Below are 18,603 nucleotides of genomic sequence, written 5' to 3' on the forward strand. Positions count from 1 at the left end.
ACAAAGCCAAAAGCCTAAACAGAAGATTAACGGCGGAAGAGCGTAAAGAAGAAAGACGGGGGAGCATAATTGAGTGGCAAAATCGCTGGGACCTAGCGACAAAAGGGAGATGGGTGCATAAACTTATCAGAAGCGTACAGGCTTGGGTTGAGAGAGGACATGGTGACACAGATTACTACCTCACACAGTTCCTGACGGGGCATGGATGCTATAGAGAGTATATTCAAAGAATCGGCCACGAGGACGCAGCTGACTGCTCGTTCTGCGGCAACGGTAATGAGAACGCGGAACATGTCTTCTTCTCCTGCCCGAGGTACGCATCTGAAAGAATGTGCATTGAAGAAATCATAAAAGAAAAAATAATCCCGGGCAACATTGTAGATCACACGTTGCAGTCGAAGTTGGTGTGAGCCAAGATGAGAGAATGGTCCGCAAATTCGTTACAGAAACTGTGGAAAAAGGAATGGGAACGCAATAAAGAAAGAAAACAAAGAAGTAATGAAGGGTAGACGGAGAGAGAAATATAAATGAAGAGCCATAACGGCTAGCTTGGCCCTGCGATGCAATGCTTAAGCGGCGGTACCGCAGGGCAAACTAAAGCTACAGTGGTCGGAGTTCGGGTATAGTACGTAGGTGTACTGTTTCGCAAGTCCAGTTTAGTAGTAATACTGACTGTGCGTGGTCCCGAATGAGGTGCACCCTTAGCGATCAGTATTAATCGTGCATGCCGTCTATATTGACGGTATCTATGTAAGATTCCCCCTTCGGATAAAAAAAAAGAAACAAAAACCCCAGTCCTCCATGTACCCCTGGTAGGTCTTCAACTCCTTCGTCACATTCTTTTTAGTCTCCTCTATCGACTGAAATCACCTTCCACGAAGTGGTAACTTCAACTTGGGAAACAAAAATAATAATATCAGGTGACTACGGTGTTTGCACGATGGTACTTACTTGGTGTTTGGTCAAATAAGCACAATTTGGGCTCGTGCGATGGCGCGTTACCATCATGCAAAATCCAAGAATTTTTTGCCCACATTTCCGGCCGGCCGCGCAGACACTAATGATCCAATGGCACTACAAAATGACTGATGTGTGTGTTACAGTCCTACCAACATAAGAAAAAAATATGGACCAGATCCCATGAACGCGGTTCGTTTAAATTAAACATTCCCGGTACTTTTTGATCATAGAGTATGTTAATATAATATCCTTATTTTTATTTTTCTTCTAAATAAATAAATAAATAATTGGCGCGTACACTTCTGTTAGGTGTTTGGCCGAGCTCCTCCTCCTATTTGTGGTGTGCGTCTTGATGTTGTTCCACAAATGGAGAGACCAACACTTTCAAGCCGACTCCGAACGGCAGATATTTTTATGAGGAGCTTTTTCATGGCAGAAATACACTCGGAGGTTTGCCATTGCCTGCCGAGGGGCGACCGCTGTTAAAAAAATGTTTTTATTAATTTTGCTTTCACCGAGATTCGAACCAACGACCTCTCTGTGAATTCCGAATGGTAATCACCCACCAACCCATTCGGCTACGGCGGCCTCCTTCTTCTTAATTAACGCGATTTTGGCCGAGTTTGACAAAGTACGTCAGTCGTTGCTTTCTCATGCTAAGCGACGCCGGTTGAACACATCAACTGAAACCAAGCCCTGCTCCACTGATCTTTCCAACACAAAGGAGGTCTTCCTTTTTCAGTGCTATCACCAGCTGGTACCGCATCGAATACTTTCAGAGCCGGAGGGTTTATATCCATTCGGTCGAGATGACCCAGCCAACGAAGCCGCTGGATCTTTATTCGCTGCGCTATGTTTAAGTCGTATACAGCTCATTGTATCATCGTCTGCGATATTCGACATCACCAACGTACAAAGGTCCCAAAATCTTCCACAGAATCTTTTTCTCATGAACTGCAAGAGACACCTCATCCGTAATTGTCATCCTCCAAGCGTCGGCGCCATGCGTTAGGGCGGGCATGATGAGAGCCCTTAAAGTGGTAGTTTTGTTCGTCGAGACAGAGCTTTACTACTCAATTGCCTACTTAGTCCAAAGTAGCACTTGTTGGGAAGAGAAATTTTACGTTGGATTTCAAGGCTGGCATTGATATCGGCTAAATAAACGAAGTCTGTTCCCTAACCAACGAAAAAATGGGCACACCTACGCAGAGACGCAGACAACGAGGTTAAATTTCTGCTTATCCAGAATTGACCCTGTTATACACAACACATGTCCGGCATGTAACGGTGCCCCGCACGACACCAACCACCTATTCACGTGCCCGCTCAAACCCACCCACCTTACAACGCAGTCCTTTTGCGCCAACCACATCGAATCAGCATTTTTCTTGGGCCTACTATTAGAAGTGATTAAGGATGATGACAAGTGGCAACACCGAACAAACTCTCTAAATTTTCTTTCAAAATAAAACGTTTCTCAATTGTTTCTACATATTTACTCAAGCCCAATCAAAAAGTTTTCAGCTATCAAATGATAATTCAGTTGACTTCATTGAGTGGGTGTGAACACCAAAGTCGATAACTTAAGGGGTTAGGGGTAGTCAAATTTTTTTAAGCTATTGGATTTTTTTTGCATTTGCTTAAAGTGTAATATCTTAAAAATATTGTGTGAAAATATGAAGTGAATCCGACAAATACTTTTCGAGTTATTCAATAATTAATCGGACGCTACATAAGTCGATAGCAAAACTTTAAATGCGTTTCTCTTAAAACTATTTTTTTCGAACTGGTGATCACTGTAACTTAAAAACCGCTTGATAGATGTCAATAAAATCGATAATGCTTTTGAAAAACATAAAAAACTCGGGCCTAATCGAAGGATTTTTTTTATCAAAAATTTAGATTTTTTTAAACAATTTATTGTCGGTTCTTTTTCTTGAGAATCTGAAAAATATATCCTAAGGCCGCCGTATTGTTAATTAAAAAAAAAAAGCTTCGATCAGGCACAAGATTATCTATTAATAAAACTAATTTCTCTTGACCAATTAATTTTAGATGAATCTCCAAGGACTTGTGATGATCAACGTAAGGGTCCTCTGGAGAAACGGGCTCCACACAAACAGGCATAACTTTTACAATTATTAAGTTTTTTTATTGAAATTTTGCTTAAGTCAAGTCGAAACAGGATGTATTAATACTATGTTTTTATTTTGTTAAATAAAGCAACTGACTAGCAAAAAAAAATTAACGAAAAACATAATTTTTTCGGACCTATGAATACCCGTAAACCGTTAATTAAAAACTTAATTTCCACAACTAAGGTGCTTGTCACAACATACAATTATATACCCCGCGACAAACGATAGCACATCAACATCTTCATCAGTTTTCCTTCTTTCCGTCCTTTTTTCGTTTTGTTTCAATGTTCATTATTTATTTACAAAAGTCTAACAAAGTCGTCTAACAAAAACTAAAATCTCGCAAATTTTTCATTCCAATTCCATGTCCATTCAATTGGAAGATGTGGCTTGCAGTTTTATAGCTTATTAAATCTTAGGATAACAAAATGCAAGTTAGAGGTCATTAAAAAATTCCATTCATTTTTGATAATTTTTTCTTTCACGATATTGCGCATATTCTCCATGAGGTATACAAGGTGAAGTCCAAAATAAACAAGACTGGTGTCATAAAAATATTTTTGATGGCGCCATCTTTTTAATGAGTAAGTGCGTTGGAAGTTATATCCCTAGCTGACTCCTAGTGAAAACTTGGTGGCATTCGGTTCAGTGGAAGCGAAGTTATTGCGTCTAAAGTGTCAGTATGTTTGTGTCATCGGTAAAAAAATGAGTGTCGAACACAGAGCTAATATTAAATTTTGTTTTAAAATCGATAAAACGTTTACCGAAATATTTGAATTGATGACAAAAGTTTATGGCGAGATTGTATATCTCTTGCCAGAGTTCATGAGTAGTTTACACGTTTCAGAGATGGTTGTGAGGACGTAAATGACAATGAACACCGCCCAAATCACCGAAAACTCCATCGAAATTGTTAGTAAATTTATCAAAAATTAACCGAAAACATCGACAAGATTCATGGAATCGGAGTTGAATATCTCCTAAACATCGATTTATCGCATTTTAACTGATCATTTGGGCTTACGAAAGGTCTCATTCCGCACAAGTTAATGAGTACCAAAAATTGCTCTAAATTCAACATTCGAAAGACCTCATTAAAGAGGCGAGAAAAGACGAGAGCTTCATTTACAACATTGTAACTCTTGATGAAACGTTGTTTTTCTAACACCAACCTGAAACTAAGCGCCAAAGTGCCGAATAGAAGGCCCCGGACGAGCCATCACCCAAAAAATCGCGTTTGGAGAAGTCAAAAATCAAGTCGATGCTCATTTGTTTTTACGATTCCAAGGGAATTGTCCTCAAGGAGCTCGTGCCAATGGGCCAAACCGTCAATGCAATTTTCTATCTTGGCATTTTGAAGCGTATGTTGCATCGCATTCGTCAAATTCGCCTTGAATACCCCGAAGGAAGAAGCTGACGCTTATTGCACTATAATGCATCAACTCATCGATCCACTCTTGGGACTGATTTTTTGACTAGAAATCGCATTTTAACCATCAATTACTCACCACATTCGCCTGATATGGCTCCCTGTGACTTCTACCTGTTCGGTGTCGTTTAGCTCAGTTTTGTTTACTTTGTAGGCAGTTATGTATTGAATATTATACCATGTGAAACCCTAGACTAGTTTGAAAAAAAAGTTGCAAAAGTTCTGCCCTGTATTTAGTGCTTATAATGAGAAGTTTTCGTCGTCATAAAAATAATACTCCGGTGATATTTAAAGAACCCTTTTAAAGGAATTTGGTTGAATAACAAAAATAATAAATTTCCCCCAATATTATGAAAGAATTTCTGCACAACAACCCAACAATTATAGTAGCATTGAACAACTACTCAACAAAAATTAGAAGCCATAAAATGTATTCGTGGCGTGAACTGAAGTCAATTCTGGAAGATGCACTTGAAATACCATCTTAATCAAAAAGTTCGCGAAATATATTCAGAAAATTCAAAATACACGTTTATTCCTCAAAAGTGATATTATTGCCTTCAAAGTACTCCCCATCAACTGCAACGCACTTATGCCAGCGTTCGATCCAGCTCTCGAAACATTTCTGGAACTCTATTTTCGGTATAGCCATCAGAGCTGTCTTCGATTTTTCCATTAGGTGCTTCATTTCGGCTGTTAAAACACGTTTCCAGTAGTGGTTTTTTGACTCGATCAACAAAAAAAATCGTGAGGAGCCATATGAGCTGAATTTCACAACTATGGCTGTTTTTGGGAATATATTTGTTGGCGGTGAAAAACTCCCAGACAATGATGGCACTGTAGGACGGTCTCATGGTACTAAATCCACAAGTTGTTTTTCCACAAATCCTTTCGTTTATGCGAATTGCTTCACGCAAACATTTGTTAACGCCCAAATAATAGTCTTTTTGAACTGTCTGACTTGCTGGCAAAAATTCGAGGCATGCAATACCGTTGTAATCCTCCATCCACAGTGAGGATAGCTTTCTGTTTGGACTGAGAACGACGTGATTTTTTTTGTGTTGATTTATTCGAAGCCCTACACTCACTCGGCTGATGTCTGGTTTGCGAGATGTACTTATAAACCCACGTCTCGTCTCCAGTAATAATGCATTTGATGAATGAAGGGTCGGACTCAGCCTCGAATATAATGTCTTTGCCGGCATTAACGCGGTCCTTGTTTTTCCCCTTGGGACCAACCCCCAACTCTGCAGCAACATGGCGCAAACCCAAATCATTAACTGCAGAGCCCTGAACGGATGCATAACTAGTGTTCAAGTCGCCTGCCAGCTCTCTAAATGTTAATTTACGATTATTGATCTCTTTTTCTATCACTTTTTTCATGTCTTCATCAATTTTTGATGTCGCCGGCCTGCCCATACGTTCGTCAAAAATTAAATATAAATATAAATTTTAAGAAATAAATCAATAAATCAATACAAAATGAATAATGGCTGCCGTGCAAGTCGAACCTATGCCAAGACTTATCACCTGCATATCACACACAAGCACACAATGTCACCATCAAATCTTATCTCTACTTTACACACATACATATAAAGAACAATAATTACGAATTCCACATCCTGCCGAGTAAAGTTCCAAGGCCAAGTCAGTTAATGACGATGTTACTGCTCCAGCAGCTTTGTTAAGCCAGTGATAAGCCTTATCAATGGGTTATTAAATTGAAAACAACAACAATCACATGATGACCAAATAAGGCAAGTAGCAGCAAAGTTGTTGTTGTTTGTTAAAGTTACGGTCGATTTGACCTGCCGCTCAACAGCCAAAGGAAATATGTACAAAAATATATTATACTATTTTAAAAGAATTAAAAATATAAAATTGTTTGCGTTTTCCAAGCAAAGGTTAACTTTTTGCAGTAGGAATGCAAAGAAGGAGCTAACTTTAACTCAACTGATAATTATTGTATTCTAAAGGGTGGCTAAATTTCAAGGGCCGGTGTTGATTTTGAATAAACTACATTTTTTTAAAAAATTATTGTCATTTCTCTTTATTGTGATAATATTGGTGTAGCTCAATTACGTATAGAACAAAATATCAACCAAATGGCCGCCGCGCCTTCGGTGGCATACCTCCATTCGATGGTCCAAATTTTCGCTGACGCTGGAGCATAATTTAGGTTCTATGCCGTTAATGTACCGAATTATCTGATCCTTTAGCTCTTGAATTGATGCTGGATTATCGACGTACCCCTTTTCTTTCAAATAACCCCAAAGAAAGAAGTCCAACAGTGTCAAATCACATGATCTTGGCAACCAATTGACATCGCCGCGACGTGAGATTATTCGGCCATCAAAATTTTCGCGCAAAAGAGCCATTGTTTCGTTAGCTCTGTGACAAGTGGCACTGTCCACATCCATATCTTCCAATTCGGGCCTTAAAAAGTTCGTTATCATCTCACGATAGCGAACACTATTCACAGTAACTGCCTGACCGGCCTCATTTTGGAAAAAATACGGCCCAATGATGCCGCCGGCCCATAAACCGCACCAAACAGTCATTCTTTGTGGGTGCATTGGGTTTTCGGCAATCACTCTAGGATTTTCATTCGCCCAAATGCGGCAATTTTGCTTATTGACGAAACCACTGAGGTGAAAATGTGCCTCATCACTGAAGATGAATTTCTTTGATATGCATTTTGATTTGAACACTTGTTTTCATAATAAGCCTAAATAACTTTAACGCGTTGTTTGATTGTGTATCTTTCCATGGTTCAAATTGAGTTAGTCTGAAATTAAAAAATGTCAAATAAAATGCAGAAAAAAGTTTGATGTTTGCTTGAAATTTAACCACCCTCATAATCGCGAACTGGCAGATTCGAACTTTATATTCGAGCGAAGAGTATTCCAGTGTCAGGCTTTCCTTAGTTTCCATACCAGATGCGGTTTTCAAAGGGGGTCTTATGGTCTAAATTCGGATAGCTGATTTGCGGCAAGGGTGTGAGGCAAGGGTATGAGGTTCTTCCAGAAATCAAACCTACTCATTTCCCACAAAAAATAGTAATAATCTTCTGCTTAGGGGGTTAGGGGTAGTCAGCATTTTCAAAAGCTTTAATTTTTTTGCATTTTCTTAAAGTGTAATATCTTAAAAATATTGTGTGAAAATTTGAAGTGAATCCGAAAAATACTTTTCGAGTTATTCAATAATTAACAAAGAGCACTCCGGAGCCTTCGAGAGCAAGTAGCAAAACTTTAAAAACGTTTTTCTCAAAACTATGTTTGTTGAACTGGTTATCACTGTAACTTAAAAACCGCTTGTTAGATTTCAATAAAACTTATACTGCTTTTGAAAAACATAAAAAACTCGTGTCTGATCGAAGGATTTTTTTTTCAAAAATTTCGATTTTTTTTTTAATTAATGGTCTTTTTTTCCTGAGAATCTGAAAAATATTTCCTGAGGCCGCCACATTGTTAAGTTTGAAAAACTGGTGCCCACAATACCCGACTTTACTCGAATTTGAGTGCTGCCAAAAATCATATTTTCTCGTCGCTTACTCGTGTCGCTTCTACTACGAATAAAAATGCATACAAACACAATTCTTAGTTTCCCACTTTGCAAAGTCAAATTTGCACGACAATGAACTTAGTGATAAGCAGCCATTGTTGTTATTTTTAAACGTAAATTTAAAAAATTAAATGATTTGTTATTATGTTAAAAACCAAATCTAATTGTTGCAATTTTTTTTTTTTTAATTTTGCAAACGCGTGTTGAAATAACAAACTATGGTAATTATTTATTAAACGATGACAATACAAAATTATGCAAAATGTTTTGTGTATACACCAGCCAGTCATTCCCCGCATGCGTCGATTTAAATTTCGTATTGCAATCAAAGTTTGACCTGCTTCTAATAAAAAGTGGAAACAACGCAAATATTCTTCAGCACGCGCCTAAATTGTTTGTGTTTCAATAGCATCCACGAAAAATTACACTTTTTTGAATAAAAGATTAAGCATCAATATTTCAATCGATTATTCTGAGTCACTCTGCCTTATCGTCTTGCACGTAGAAGTAAACATTTCTTTGTAGTCTATGGACTAATGATAATATTAATGAGTTGTTGTGAGCGGCGACCGCCGTAGCCGAAAGGGTTGAAACACCAAAAATTAAGAAGCAACATTTTTCTAATAGCGGTCTCCCCTCGGCAGGCAATGGCAAACCTCCGAGTGTAATTCTGGCATGAAAAAGCTCCTCATAAAAATATCTGCCGTTCGGAGTCGGCTTAAAACTGTAGGTCCCTCCATTTGTGGAACAACATCAAGACGCACACCACAAATAGGAGGAGGAGCTCGGCCAAACACCCAAAAAGGGTGTAGGCGCCAATTATATACAGGGTGAACGATATGAAGTGTTACCTATTCAAAACACCATAACTTTTTTGTGTGAAATTAGTTTTTATTGATTTCAAAGACCAAATTGTTCAAAAATGCTTACAATTTATGAGACGGTGCCGAGTCCTGTTGGAACGTCCATGGTCTACGACCGAAATGTTTGCGTGTCCACGGCTCTAAAGCAGCTTCTAAAGCATTTTCCCGATAATAAGTCGCATTCACTTTGACACCAGGCTCGATACAAACGATTGGAGAGCGTCCATCAGCGGTCACCGCGGCCCAAACAAATGCTTGCGATGGGAAATTGCTTCGAGTGGCCATACGTTGGCTCAGATTCTCGTATGAGCGTTCGGTCAAGTAAACACGATCGTTTTGAGTGTTTATGAACTGCTCAATTGGGAATTTTTTTTCATCAGGAAACACAATGTTAGGAAATTCGCCACGTTCGTACAAGCGAAACAACTCCTTTGCTTCTTCGCACCGAACTTTTTTTTGCTGGGGTGAAAGGTCGTGTGCTTTTTGGAACTTGTAAGCCTTGACCTTGAGCTCATTTTTCAGTATGCGTCAAATGCTGTATTGCGATATTTTCAGTTCTTTGGTCCTTTTTCTTCCCCTTCGACGTGGATTTCGTTCAAGTCGAGCCTTCACTTTCCGAACCATTTTTGGCATTTTTGCGATTTTTTTTGGTCCACCTCTACAGCGTTTTGCAATGCTACGATTGTAACGTTATTTGGTGCGATACACAAACATTTTATTCACTTTGAGGTGACTGAGCTCACGAACAATGGCTGGTTGTGATTTTCCAGCCAAATATAACGCAATCACACTATTACGTTTGGATTCCATCGCAGAAAAGAAAATTTCAACAAAACTGAGACGCAAATGCTCTTGATGGCTTGTAAGCAATATATTGAACTGTCATTAGAAGAATTTTGACGTTGGTATCATGAGCTGCTTTACAGATACAAGCAGTGTGAAGTTGGTACCACTTCATATCGTTCACCCTGTATATATATATATATATATGTTGTGAGCCCGAATGGAGAGGTTTGCAAATCTTTTTGACCCGCTAAAAAAGCCCGTATTTATGATCGCATTTAGTGATACTTAGAGTCTGATTTAGTTACGTAAAATGAAGTGCCTTAGAACGAAAGTTGACCCAGTAGATGGCGCTGTAGCCGAGATATGCCGAACCATTGTACTTACGAACTGCTCAGTTTATGCTCAGAATAAATTCCACCTACTGGAAAATAAATGTTTTTAAAAGAAAATAGTTAACACCCTTATCCAGATATGTCGAATTCGTCCTTATGATCCAATTGGTTCTTACTCGGAATTTAACTTATCTGTAAGTACCTGGAAAAAATAGACGCGGAATATGATGCCCTGGTCGAAATGATTTGAATAATGGTATTTGTAGTCCCATTTGGTTCATACTTGGAATATGTTTTATCCCCTTGGAGAATAATTACCTTGGCATTCCTCATCCACTAGATGGCGCCGTAGCCGATTTATTTGAAAAATGGTATTGATATACAATCGGACTCTTTTCATTATCGGAATGTGGCTCCCCTATCTAAAAACGAAATGTTTTTGGAAAAACAATGATCGACTGGGTGGCGTTGCGAAAAACCTGACCCACTATATGACACCGCTAACAGACGATTTACTTAATGCCTGATTTGGTTTATGCCGGAAATATATATACCTGAACTGTTAATGCAGATTAAATAGCCTAAGTTATGTTCACACATAGAAGTAATATTTTGTCGGCAGATTATTGAGACTCGCTTATTTACTTTTATTCATATTCCTGTTTTTTGCACTTCCAAATAATTGCAAGTAATTGTCTTTCTTACGCATGTTAGATTTTTTATGTTCGTCAATCTCTTGAATTATTGCAATTCATTAAACTTTGCTTATTAGCGAGTGCTCGTGAACTCTCTTGCCGAATACAATTAACGCGCTATGGGACCACACACTCGCTGTGCTGATAAACAGTAGATTACGTGGGTACAATTTTTGAGTGCCTGCAAATTAAATAATAATAATTGCAAAAAGAAAAGAAAACAATGTTTTCATATCTGCGAAAATGGTTTGGCAATTAGTTGCAGTCGCAGGTTATCAACTGAGGTTCAACGCCTGTGCAAGTGGTAATTGCTTCGCGTTATAAAAAAATAATTATATGTTTCACGTGGCGTATTTTCAAAAACACTGACGCAAGAAAGTTAAGGAGGAACTGATGCGATTATAGGTATGATATGGTAACTTATTTCATTTATTTTATATATTCAAGTAACAAACAAACAGGTTTTAAAGGAAGTCCTGGCCAACAACACGAGCACATAGCAAAATGTTAAATAATTTTTTTTTTTTTAATTTAATTTATATAATGCAAACAAAGAAACATCTCAACGCACACTGATAAACGCATAACGTTTCAATGCTCTTAACGCAATTCGTTTATTAATTGTAAATTTAAAGAATTTTATAATCAATACATTTACTTTAAGTCAATATTGACTAATTAAAATCGCTGCATTACAGAAAAATTATTGAGGAAGGTTCAACGCCGTACAAACGAAGTATGAATCGAAACTTCAGCACTCGCTTACAGTTTGCATACAGTAAATTTCTTTAAGAGAATTACGGCATAAAATTTTATTGTATAATTTATTTTTACAGATAACTATGTTGTTAATAAACAAACAAATCCGGACTTTCATAAATAAAATTAAAAAAAAACCTATTTTGCATAACATTAAAAAAAAACAATTCTAACTAAAAGTAAATTTTTTTACGAAAATTTAAATTTTAAAAATAATAAATAATAAATAATACATTTAAAAAAAATTAAATAAAATAATGTTTTTTAATTTTAAACTAAGTTATACAATAATTTTTAAGTAAAATATTTGTTTGAATCATAATTAAATTATAATTTTTTATACAATTTTTTTTTTTTTTAATTTGAAACAAATTATAATATTTTAAGTAAAACACATTTTTTTTATGTTTTGAATAAAATTATAATTATTTAAGTAAAACAAATTTTATTTTATTTCAAATAATAAAGGGTGATTTCTTAAGAGCTTTAGGAAAGTTTTTCAAAAGCACACGTAAAGTTCAGAAAAATGCATGAAACTTTTATTAAAATCGATATTTCATGCAAATGTTGACCGCGACTGCGCTTCAAATGGTCCATCCGCTTAGTCTAATTTTGGCATACTCTTTCCAATGCTTCGGTCAGTATCTCACATATAAATGCTTTAATGCTGTCTTCCAATGCGATAATTCAAGCAGGCTTGTCTGAATAATAGACATGAGCTTTAACATAGCCCCACAAAAAATAATCTAAAGGCGTTATATCGCACGATCTGGGTGGCCAATTGACAGCTCCCGAACGTGAAATAAAATGTTCACCGAACTCGCCTCTCAACAAGTCCATTGTTACGCGTGCTGTGTGGCATGTGGCACCGTCTTGCTGAAACCACATGTCATGCAAGTCAAGCTCTTGCATTTTGGGCAAGAAAAAGTTGGATATCAAGTCACGGTAGCGCTCACCATTCACAGTTACGTTACGATTCGCAGCATCTTTGAAGAAATAAGGTCCAATGACACCTCCAGCCCATAAACCGCACCAAACTGTGACCTCTTCTGGATACATTGGTAGCTCTTGCAATTCTTCTGACTGATCATCACTCCAAAATCGACAATTCTGCTTATTTACGTACCCATTGAACAAAAAATCATCTTCGTCGCTGAACACAATTTTTCGATAAAAAAGTGGATCTTAAAATTTCTTAACAGAACACGCATTTTTATAATAAAATTCAATGATTTGCAAGCGTTGTTCGTTTATAAGACGATTTATGGTTAAATTATAGACCAAACTGAAAATGTTTCGCAGTGAAACAGCGTGCGTCAGCTGTTTAAACCAACTGTTTAAAAAGATAATAGCTAAAAAAACACCCTTTATGTATATTCAACTTAAAAGGTTGTATTTCCGCAAGACGGACACCTGAAACATACCGCGAAAATTGTTCAAAAATTAATTAAAAATCAGGACTTCAAGCCTTTAGAATAGCCTGCTTAGAGTCCTAATTTAAGCTCCATCGAATATGTATAGACTATTTTAAAACAATGACTGGCTTATGACGAAATGGCCCCAAAGAGCATCATGCCGTGATCTTCCACACGCAACTATTGAAAACTTTTCGAAAGCATGCCAGCATATATGCATTGCGTCATTAAGGCTAAAGATCTGTGGAACAAATATTAATATTAAGTTTTATGCAATAAAATTAACGCCGAGCAAAATTGGATAAATACAATTTTTTGTTGTTTTTTATATCTTTTTTTATTTTTAAATATTTTGGAATTAATATTAATAATTTTGTTTTCTTAATAAAGGAACCATTTTACCTGAAAATTTGATAGCGTTATTTTAAAAAATTACTACATTGCTATCACAAATGCATGAATGGGGCAGGCATTTAGCCAGTTCTGCTCGTTACTGTATTTTATATATACATTCCGTGTCAGAAAAAAGGAACCGCAATTATTCATGAAGTATAAAAGATATATATGTATTTAGAAATTTTTTACATGAAAGTATGCACAAAACTACGAGTGGCAATTACTCAATAAACCGTGTAGTCTTCATCTTTGCCGAGTATAGCCTAGCATCTTCTTCATGCTTTGAACCAGCTTTTCTGCGTAGCTCATCGACAAACAGTACTAAATTTTGCGAACTTGACGCACGAGTTGCTTTAAATCATAGACTGGCCTTTCGGCAAGATGCGTTTTCATAGTTCCCCACACATTTTCAATGGGGTTGGCGTCTTGGGACTTGGAAGCCTCGTCCATTACTGTGATGCTTTTTTTTTGTTTTGTTGTTTCTAAATGTATTTTTCTCAGAGCAGTGGATTTTAATGATGATGTGGAACGGTAGGACATGTTCGCCTCCTTCAGTCGACGTTCGGTGGTGTTGATACTCACATCTATTCCCTTTTTTGCAAAAATTTTGGGTACCTGACGTAGTCGCAAAGAAGGGTCCCGCTTAAAAAGTTGGACGATCTCTTTATCCTGCTTTTTTTGTTGTCAGTCGCTTCAAGCCGCGCTCAGAAAAGTCATCAACATTTTTGTACTCACACACAACAAACTTTTTTGATTCTTTAATCATTTTTACTGTTGTCTTTCGAATGCGTGTATAAAAATACCGGCTATAAGCGCTTCGTACGCGACTCACTTACTCTTACTCATTTTTGTTTGGTTGCGTTTACGGGAAAGTTTCGAACGACACTAACCTGAGTTAGCACTGACGTCGTAGCCTTTGAGTGGGACTTTTAAACAGCAAAAAGCAGAACGAAATATATATTGAAGTTACAACAAAAAAACCGGTTCTTTTCTTCTGACACAGATTGTAGAATAAGAAAAAATTATCAATTTAGAACTCCACAAGGTAGCGCAAAATTACTCATCAATTTTGTTTTGGAATAACTTTTTTACTAAACATAATATAAAAAAATGAATTTTTAGTTATAGAAATCTTACTTGTCTGTTTGTATAATGCAGCTGTCCAAATATGATTGAAGTTCGACGCCATTTGCAAAAGTTATAAATCTTTGAATAGGGTGATGAATTTTGCGCCACCTTGTATATGCACATACACTTCTGTGAAATCATTATTTAAGTCCGTACTCTATTTTTATTATTTCACCCTCAAAGGTTAGAAATTCTATGCTTCATCATTTTACTGCATTTTACATAAAATCGCGCACATCACTTTTCCGCACTGAGCTGCGAGTCGTAAACGTCACTGCAGGCGGAAGCATTTTCTGACATATGAATGTATAATAAAAACATCAATGCAAAACAAAGTGATAACAGTAAAAAAGAAACGATTACTAAGTGTTAGCGAATTGAAAAATAAATATTGTTGCCACATTTACAGTTCAGTGCGGAGCAAATAAATTGAATAAATGGAATGGGAATTTGAGGTGGAAGAGCGGAAAACAGAAACTAAAATCAACACGCACACATAACAAAAGCAAAAAGAAAGCAATCACCGCTTGATGTTTACGTTATTGAATCACAGTTACATATCAGGTAAAGCGTCAAATAAAACACGTATGCACATAAATTAAAAGAGTGCGCACATAAAAAGCAAAAGTCGTAAAAAAACATTTGTGGACACACATTTACTATAGGTGTAGTGTAAAATTTGTGAAACATTGGAAACAAGTTGCAAAACTATTTGAAAAAATACTAAATTAAGAAACGAAATAGTAATGTATTTGTGGGCTGAGCTGGAAACGGCATAAAAAGGGTAAACGGATATGGAAAAATGTTATGTATACGCCATGGAGGCCAGCAGGACAGGCAGACTAACAAAACTAAACATAAAATAAATAAAAAATAAATGCGAAATTTTTATTATTTACTTATGAAACTTCATATTTGACTTTGTCTTAAAAAGTTAATATTTCTTAACAAGGAGATAATGGACCTTGGAATTTAAATAAAAAGGTAATTTTTCTCAAAAAATGCGCGTTAAGGTGGCGATTTGTATACATCTATCTACTTTATATTAACACTCCATAAATAGTAACCAGCGTACGCTCTTTCCAAACAACCCATAAAATTTCATATATTTTCCGATTTCCACATAAATATTTCATCTCAAACTAGAGTTCTTTGTGAGCTGGGCCAAGAAAAAAATAGCTCAAAAACACAGAAGCTTTCGTGAAAAACTTAATGTTACAGAAGTGTGTGTAGATAAAAGCACAAGTAAATTTAAGAGGTCTACAGCAAAGCTTTAAAATACACATAATTCTTTTCCATGAAATACTCGCCGGTTTTGACGAATTTCGGACATAGTTCAGATCAATTTTTGTGATCAATTTAGAGATATCGAGTTTTAAATTGAAATAAAACAACTCAAATTCAAATTCATGAAGCAATCTTTATTATTTTTGTGTAAAACCATTCATGACATTTATTTTCTAAAGGTAATCCTTTTCAAATGTTGGCCGCAACTTCGCCGTAATTGGGCCATACGTAAACACCAATTTTGGATGGCTCGCTGGAGGACTTCGGTCGATATCTCGTGAACAACTTTAGTAATGTTGGCTTCCAATGGCTCAATCGCAGCTGGTTTCTCCATAAAGCACTTAAGCTTTACATACCCATACAAATAAAAGTTCAAAGCTGTGATGTCACACGATCTTAGTGGCCAATCCACCAATCCACTGGTCTGAGACGAGAGATAAATTACTCACCGAAGCAACGACGCAATAAGTCCCTGGTTTCACGGGCTGTGTAGCAAGTAGCGCCGTCCGCCGTCTTGTTGGAGCCAAATGTTGTGAAGATTACGCGCTTCAGTTTCCGGCATCAAAGCGTCGTTTATCATGGCACAATAGCGTTCACCATTCACTCTAACATTGGCGCCTAGCTCGTCTTTGAAGTAATGTAGGCCGATGATTCCACCAGCCCTTAGGCCGCGCCAAACTGTTGTTTTCAATAGATGTAATGACTGTTTTTGAATGACTTCCGGTTGCTCTTCAGCCCAAATACGGCCATTTTGCTTATTGAAGTAGCCATTAAGCCAAAAATGGGCCTCATCACTCACTATCATAAGTTGGCCTGAGCGCGTGATGTACACTTTTCACAGAGTGCCGATTTTCGTAATACAATTGTACGATTTGTAAACGTTGTTTAGACGTAAGTCTTTCCGTGATAAAATGCCAATAAATACAGAAAAAAATTATTATTCAATTTGACAGTAGTTACGCGTGATCTGTCAAAAAAAAACCTATTGGAAAAAGCACCACCAATCTGCTCACCATTTATAAGTATTTACGCACTCAAAATGGCAGTTACATTGTGCTTTCTGTTACACTGTATGAAAACTTATTATCATCATTAGCTTCACAGTTTTGGCAGACTATAGTTTCCACTACTACATTCCTCGATCATTAGTTAGCTTCTTCCAATTGGCAACGCTCACTGTCCTTAGATAATTTCAGACAGAATCTAGCCTCCACCTTTTCCGTGGTGTTCCTCTGCTTATTTTTCTCACAGTCTTATCTTACTGCATTTTCTCTTTCTAAAGGGTGGTTAAATTTCAAGGGCCGATGTTGAATGTGAACCTCACCTAAGTGTCAACAACACCGTTGGACTTCTTTCTTTGGGGTTATTTGAAAGAAAAGGTATACGTCGATAAGCCAGCAACAATTCAAGAGCTAAAGGATGAGATAATTCGGCACATTAACGGTATAAAACCTCCATTATGTCTCAGCGTCATCGAAAATTTGGACCATCGGATGGAGGTGTACCGCCGAGGCTGCTGCGGCTATTTGGCCAATATTTTGTTCCATACGTAATTGAGCCATACCAATATTATCATAATAAAGGAAAATGGCAATAATTTCCTAAAAAAATTGTATTTATTCAAAATCAACACCGGCCCTTGAAACTTAACCACCCTTTATAAAAAAAGTATATTGAGCTCTTCGTTATATCTTACTCGATATGCGCCATCTTCCATGCGGAGTGGACTATATCCTATTCTGAGTATTTGTCTTCCAAAACTTAATATTTGTGTTATGTCTGATGCTTTAAGGATCCACAGCTCGCATCCTTACGTGGAGATTGGCTTGATTAGCAACTTATACATGCAAAGTGTCTACACTCTTATTAACAGTTGCGATTTAAGAAGTTTGATATGCAGTTTCTTTTTTTATGGAGGCGGCAAAAAGCATTGAAAGCCGAAAAGTGTGAGACTTGTCTTTCGACTCACCCACTAAAAACCCACCCCAGACCCATTTTTCTCCCGCGGGACCACCGTTAAGTATTACTTCATGGGAGGGGGATCGACCTATTGCCTCTTCATGAAGATCTTCGCTGTTGTACAGCGCGACGCAGTTAAGCAATTACTATTCTTGCCATATTACTGAAAGTTGACCAATGTTCTTCTGAGTCAAACATGATATCTACTAGGTTACTGACCATTATTGGCTTCCCCACCCTCTCACTCAAATCTTCCCTTTCAAGCTCAAAACGAGGGCAGACAAAGAAAAAATGCTCTGCGTCTTCAACTAGACCGTCACAAAACGTGCAATACAGGTCGTCTTGATGCTTAAATCTAAGCATATAAGATTTAAAGCACCCATGTCCACTAAGTACTTGGGTCAGGTAGAAGTCTGTCCATGTTTTCGATTTATCTATTTATCAATCCATGCGTCCATCGTCCGTTGATGTAGTTCTTCCGTTCCTCCTGCCACGTACGGATGCTTCGCTCCCGTTCAGGTTGGTCAGCTGTGCTGGATCCGCTCCGTGTTTTTTTTTTTCGGCGAACTCGAAAGCGGTCAGCTTAACCGGTAGCATACCCGTGAGAAGTAATACAGCATCCTCCGATACTGTACGTAATGCGCAATATACTCTGAGGGCAGATCACCGGAATACCGATTGCCTTTCATATATGAGCTGCAGTTAGTTTCTTCGACTCAGCCGACACAGCACATAGCAGATAGATAATACTACATTTCTAAGTAGCTACCTAGAAACCTGCTTAGGGCCTCTTGTATTCACCATATGTAGTTAGAATGCTTTGTGCACAGAGTATATTCGATCACTTATGTGTGTCTTTAGATGTATCGGCATTCCTGTTGATGATTAT

General features: G+C 37.3%; 1 protein-coding gene across 1 annotated transcript in view; it reads right to left on the reverse strand.

The window, feature by feature from the left end:
- The window catches only part of LOC128865338 (nitric oxide synthase), a 189,876-nt gene that overhangs the window by 78,543 nt on the left and 92,730 nt on the right, over positions 1-18,603 (reverse strand). The window lies entirely within an intron of this gene.

Source organism: Anastrepha ludens, chromosome 5 (assembly GCF_028408465.1).
Source record: "Anastrepha ludens isolate Willacy chromosome 5, idAnaLude1.1, whole genome shotgun sequence".
NCBI classification, from domain to species: Eukaryota; Metazoa; Arthropoda; class Insecta; order Diptera; family Tephritidae; genus Anastrepha; species Anastrepha ludens.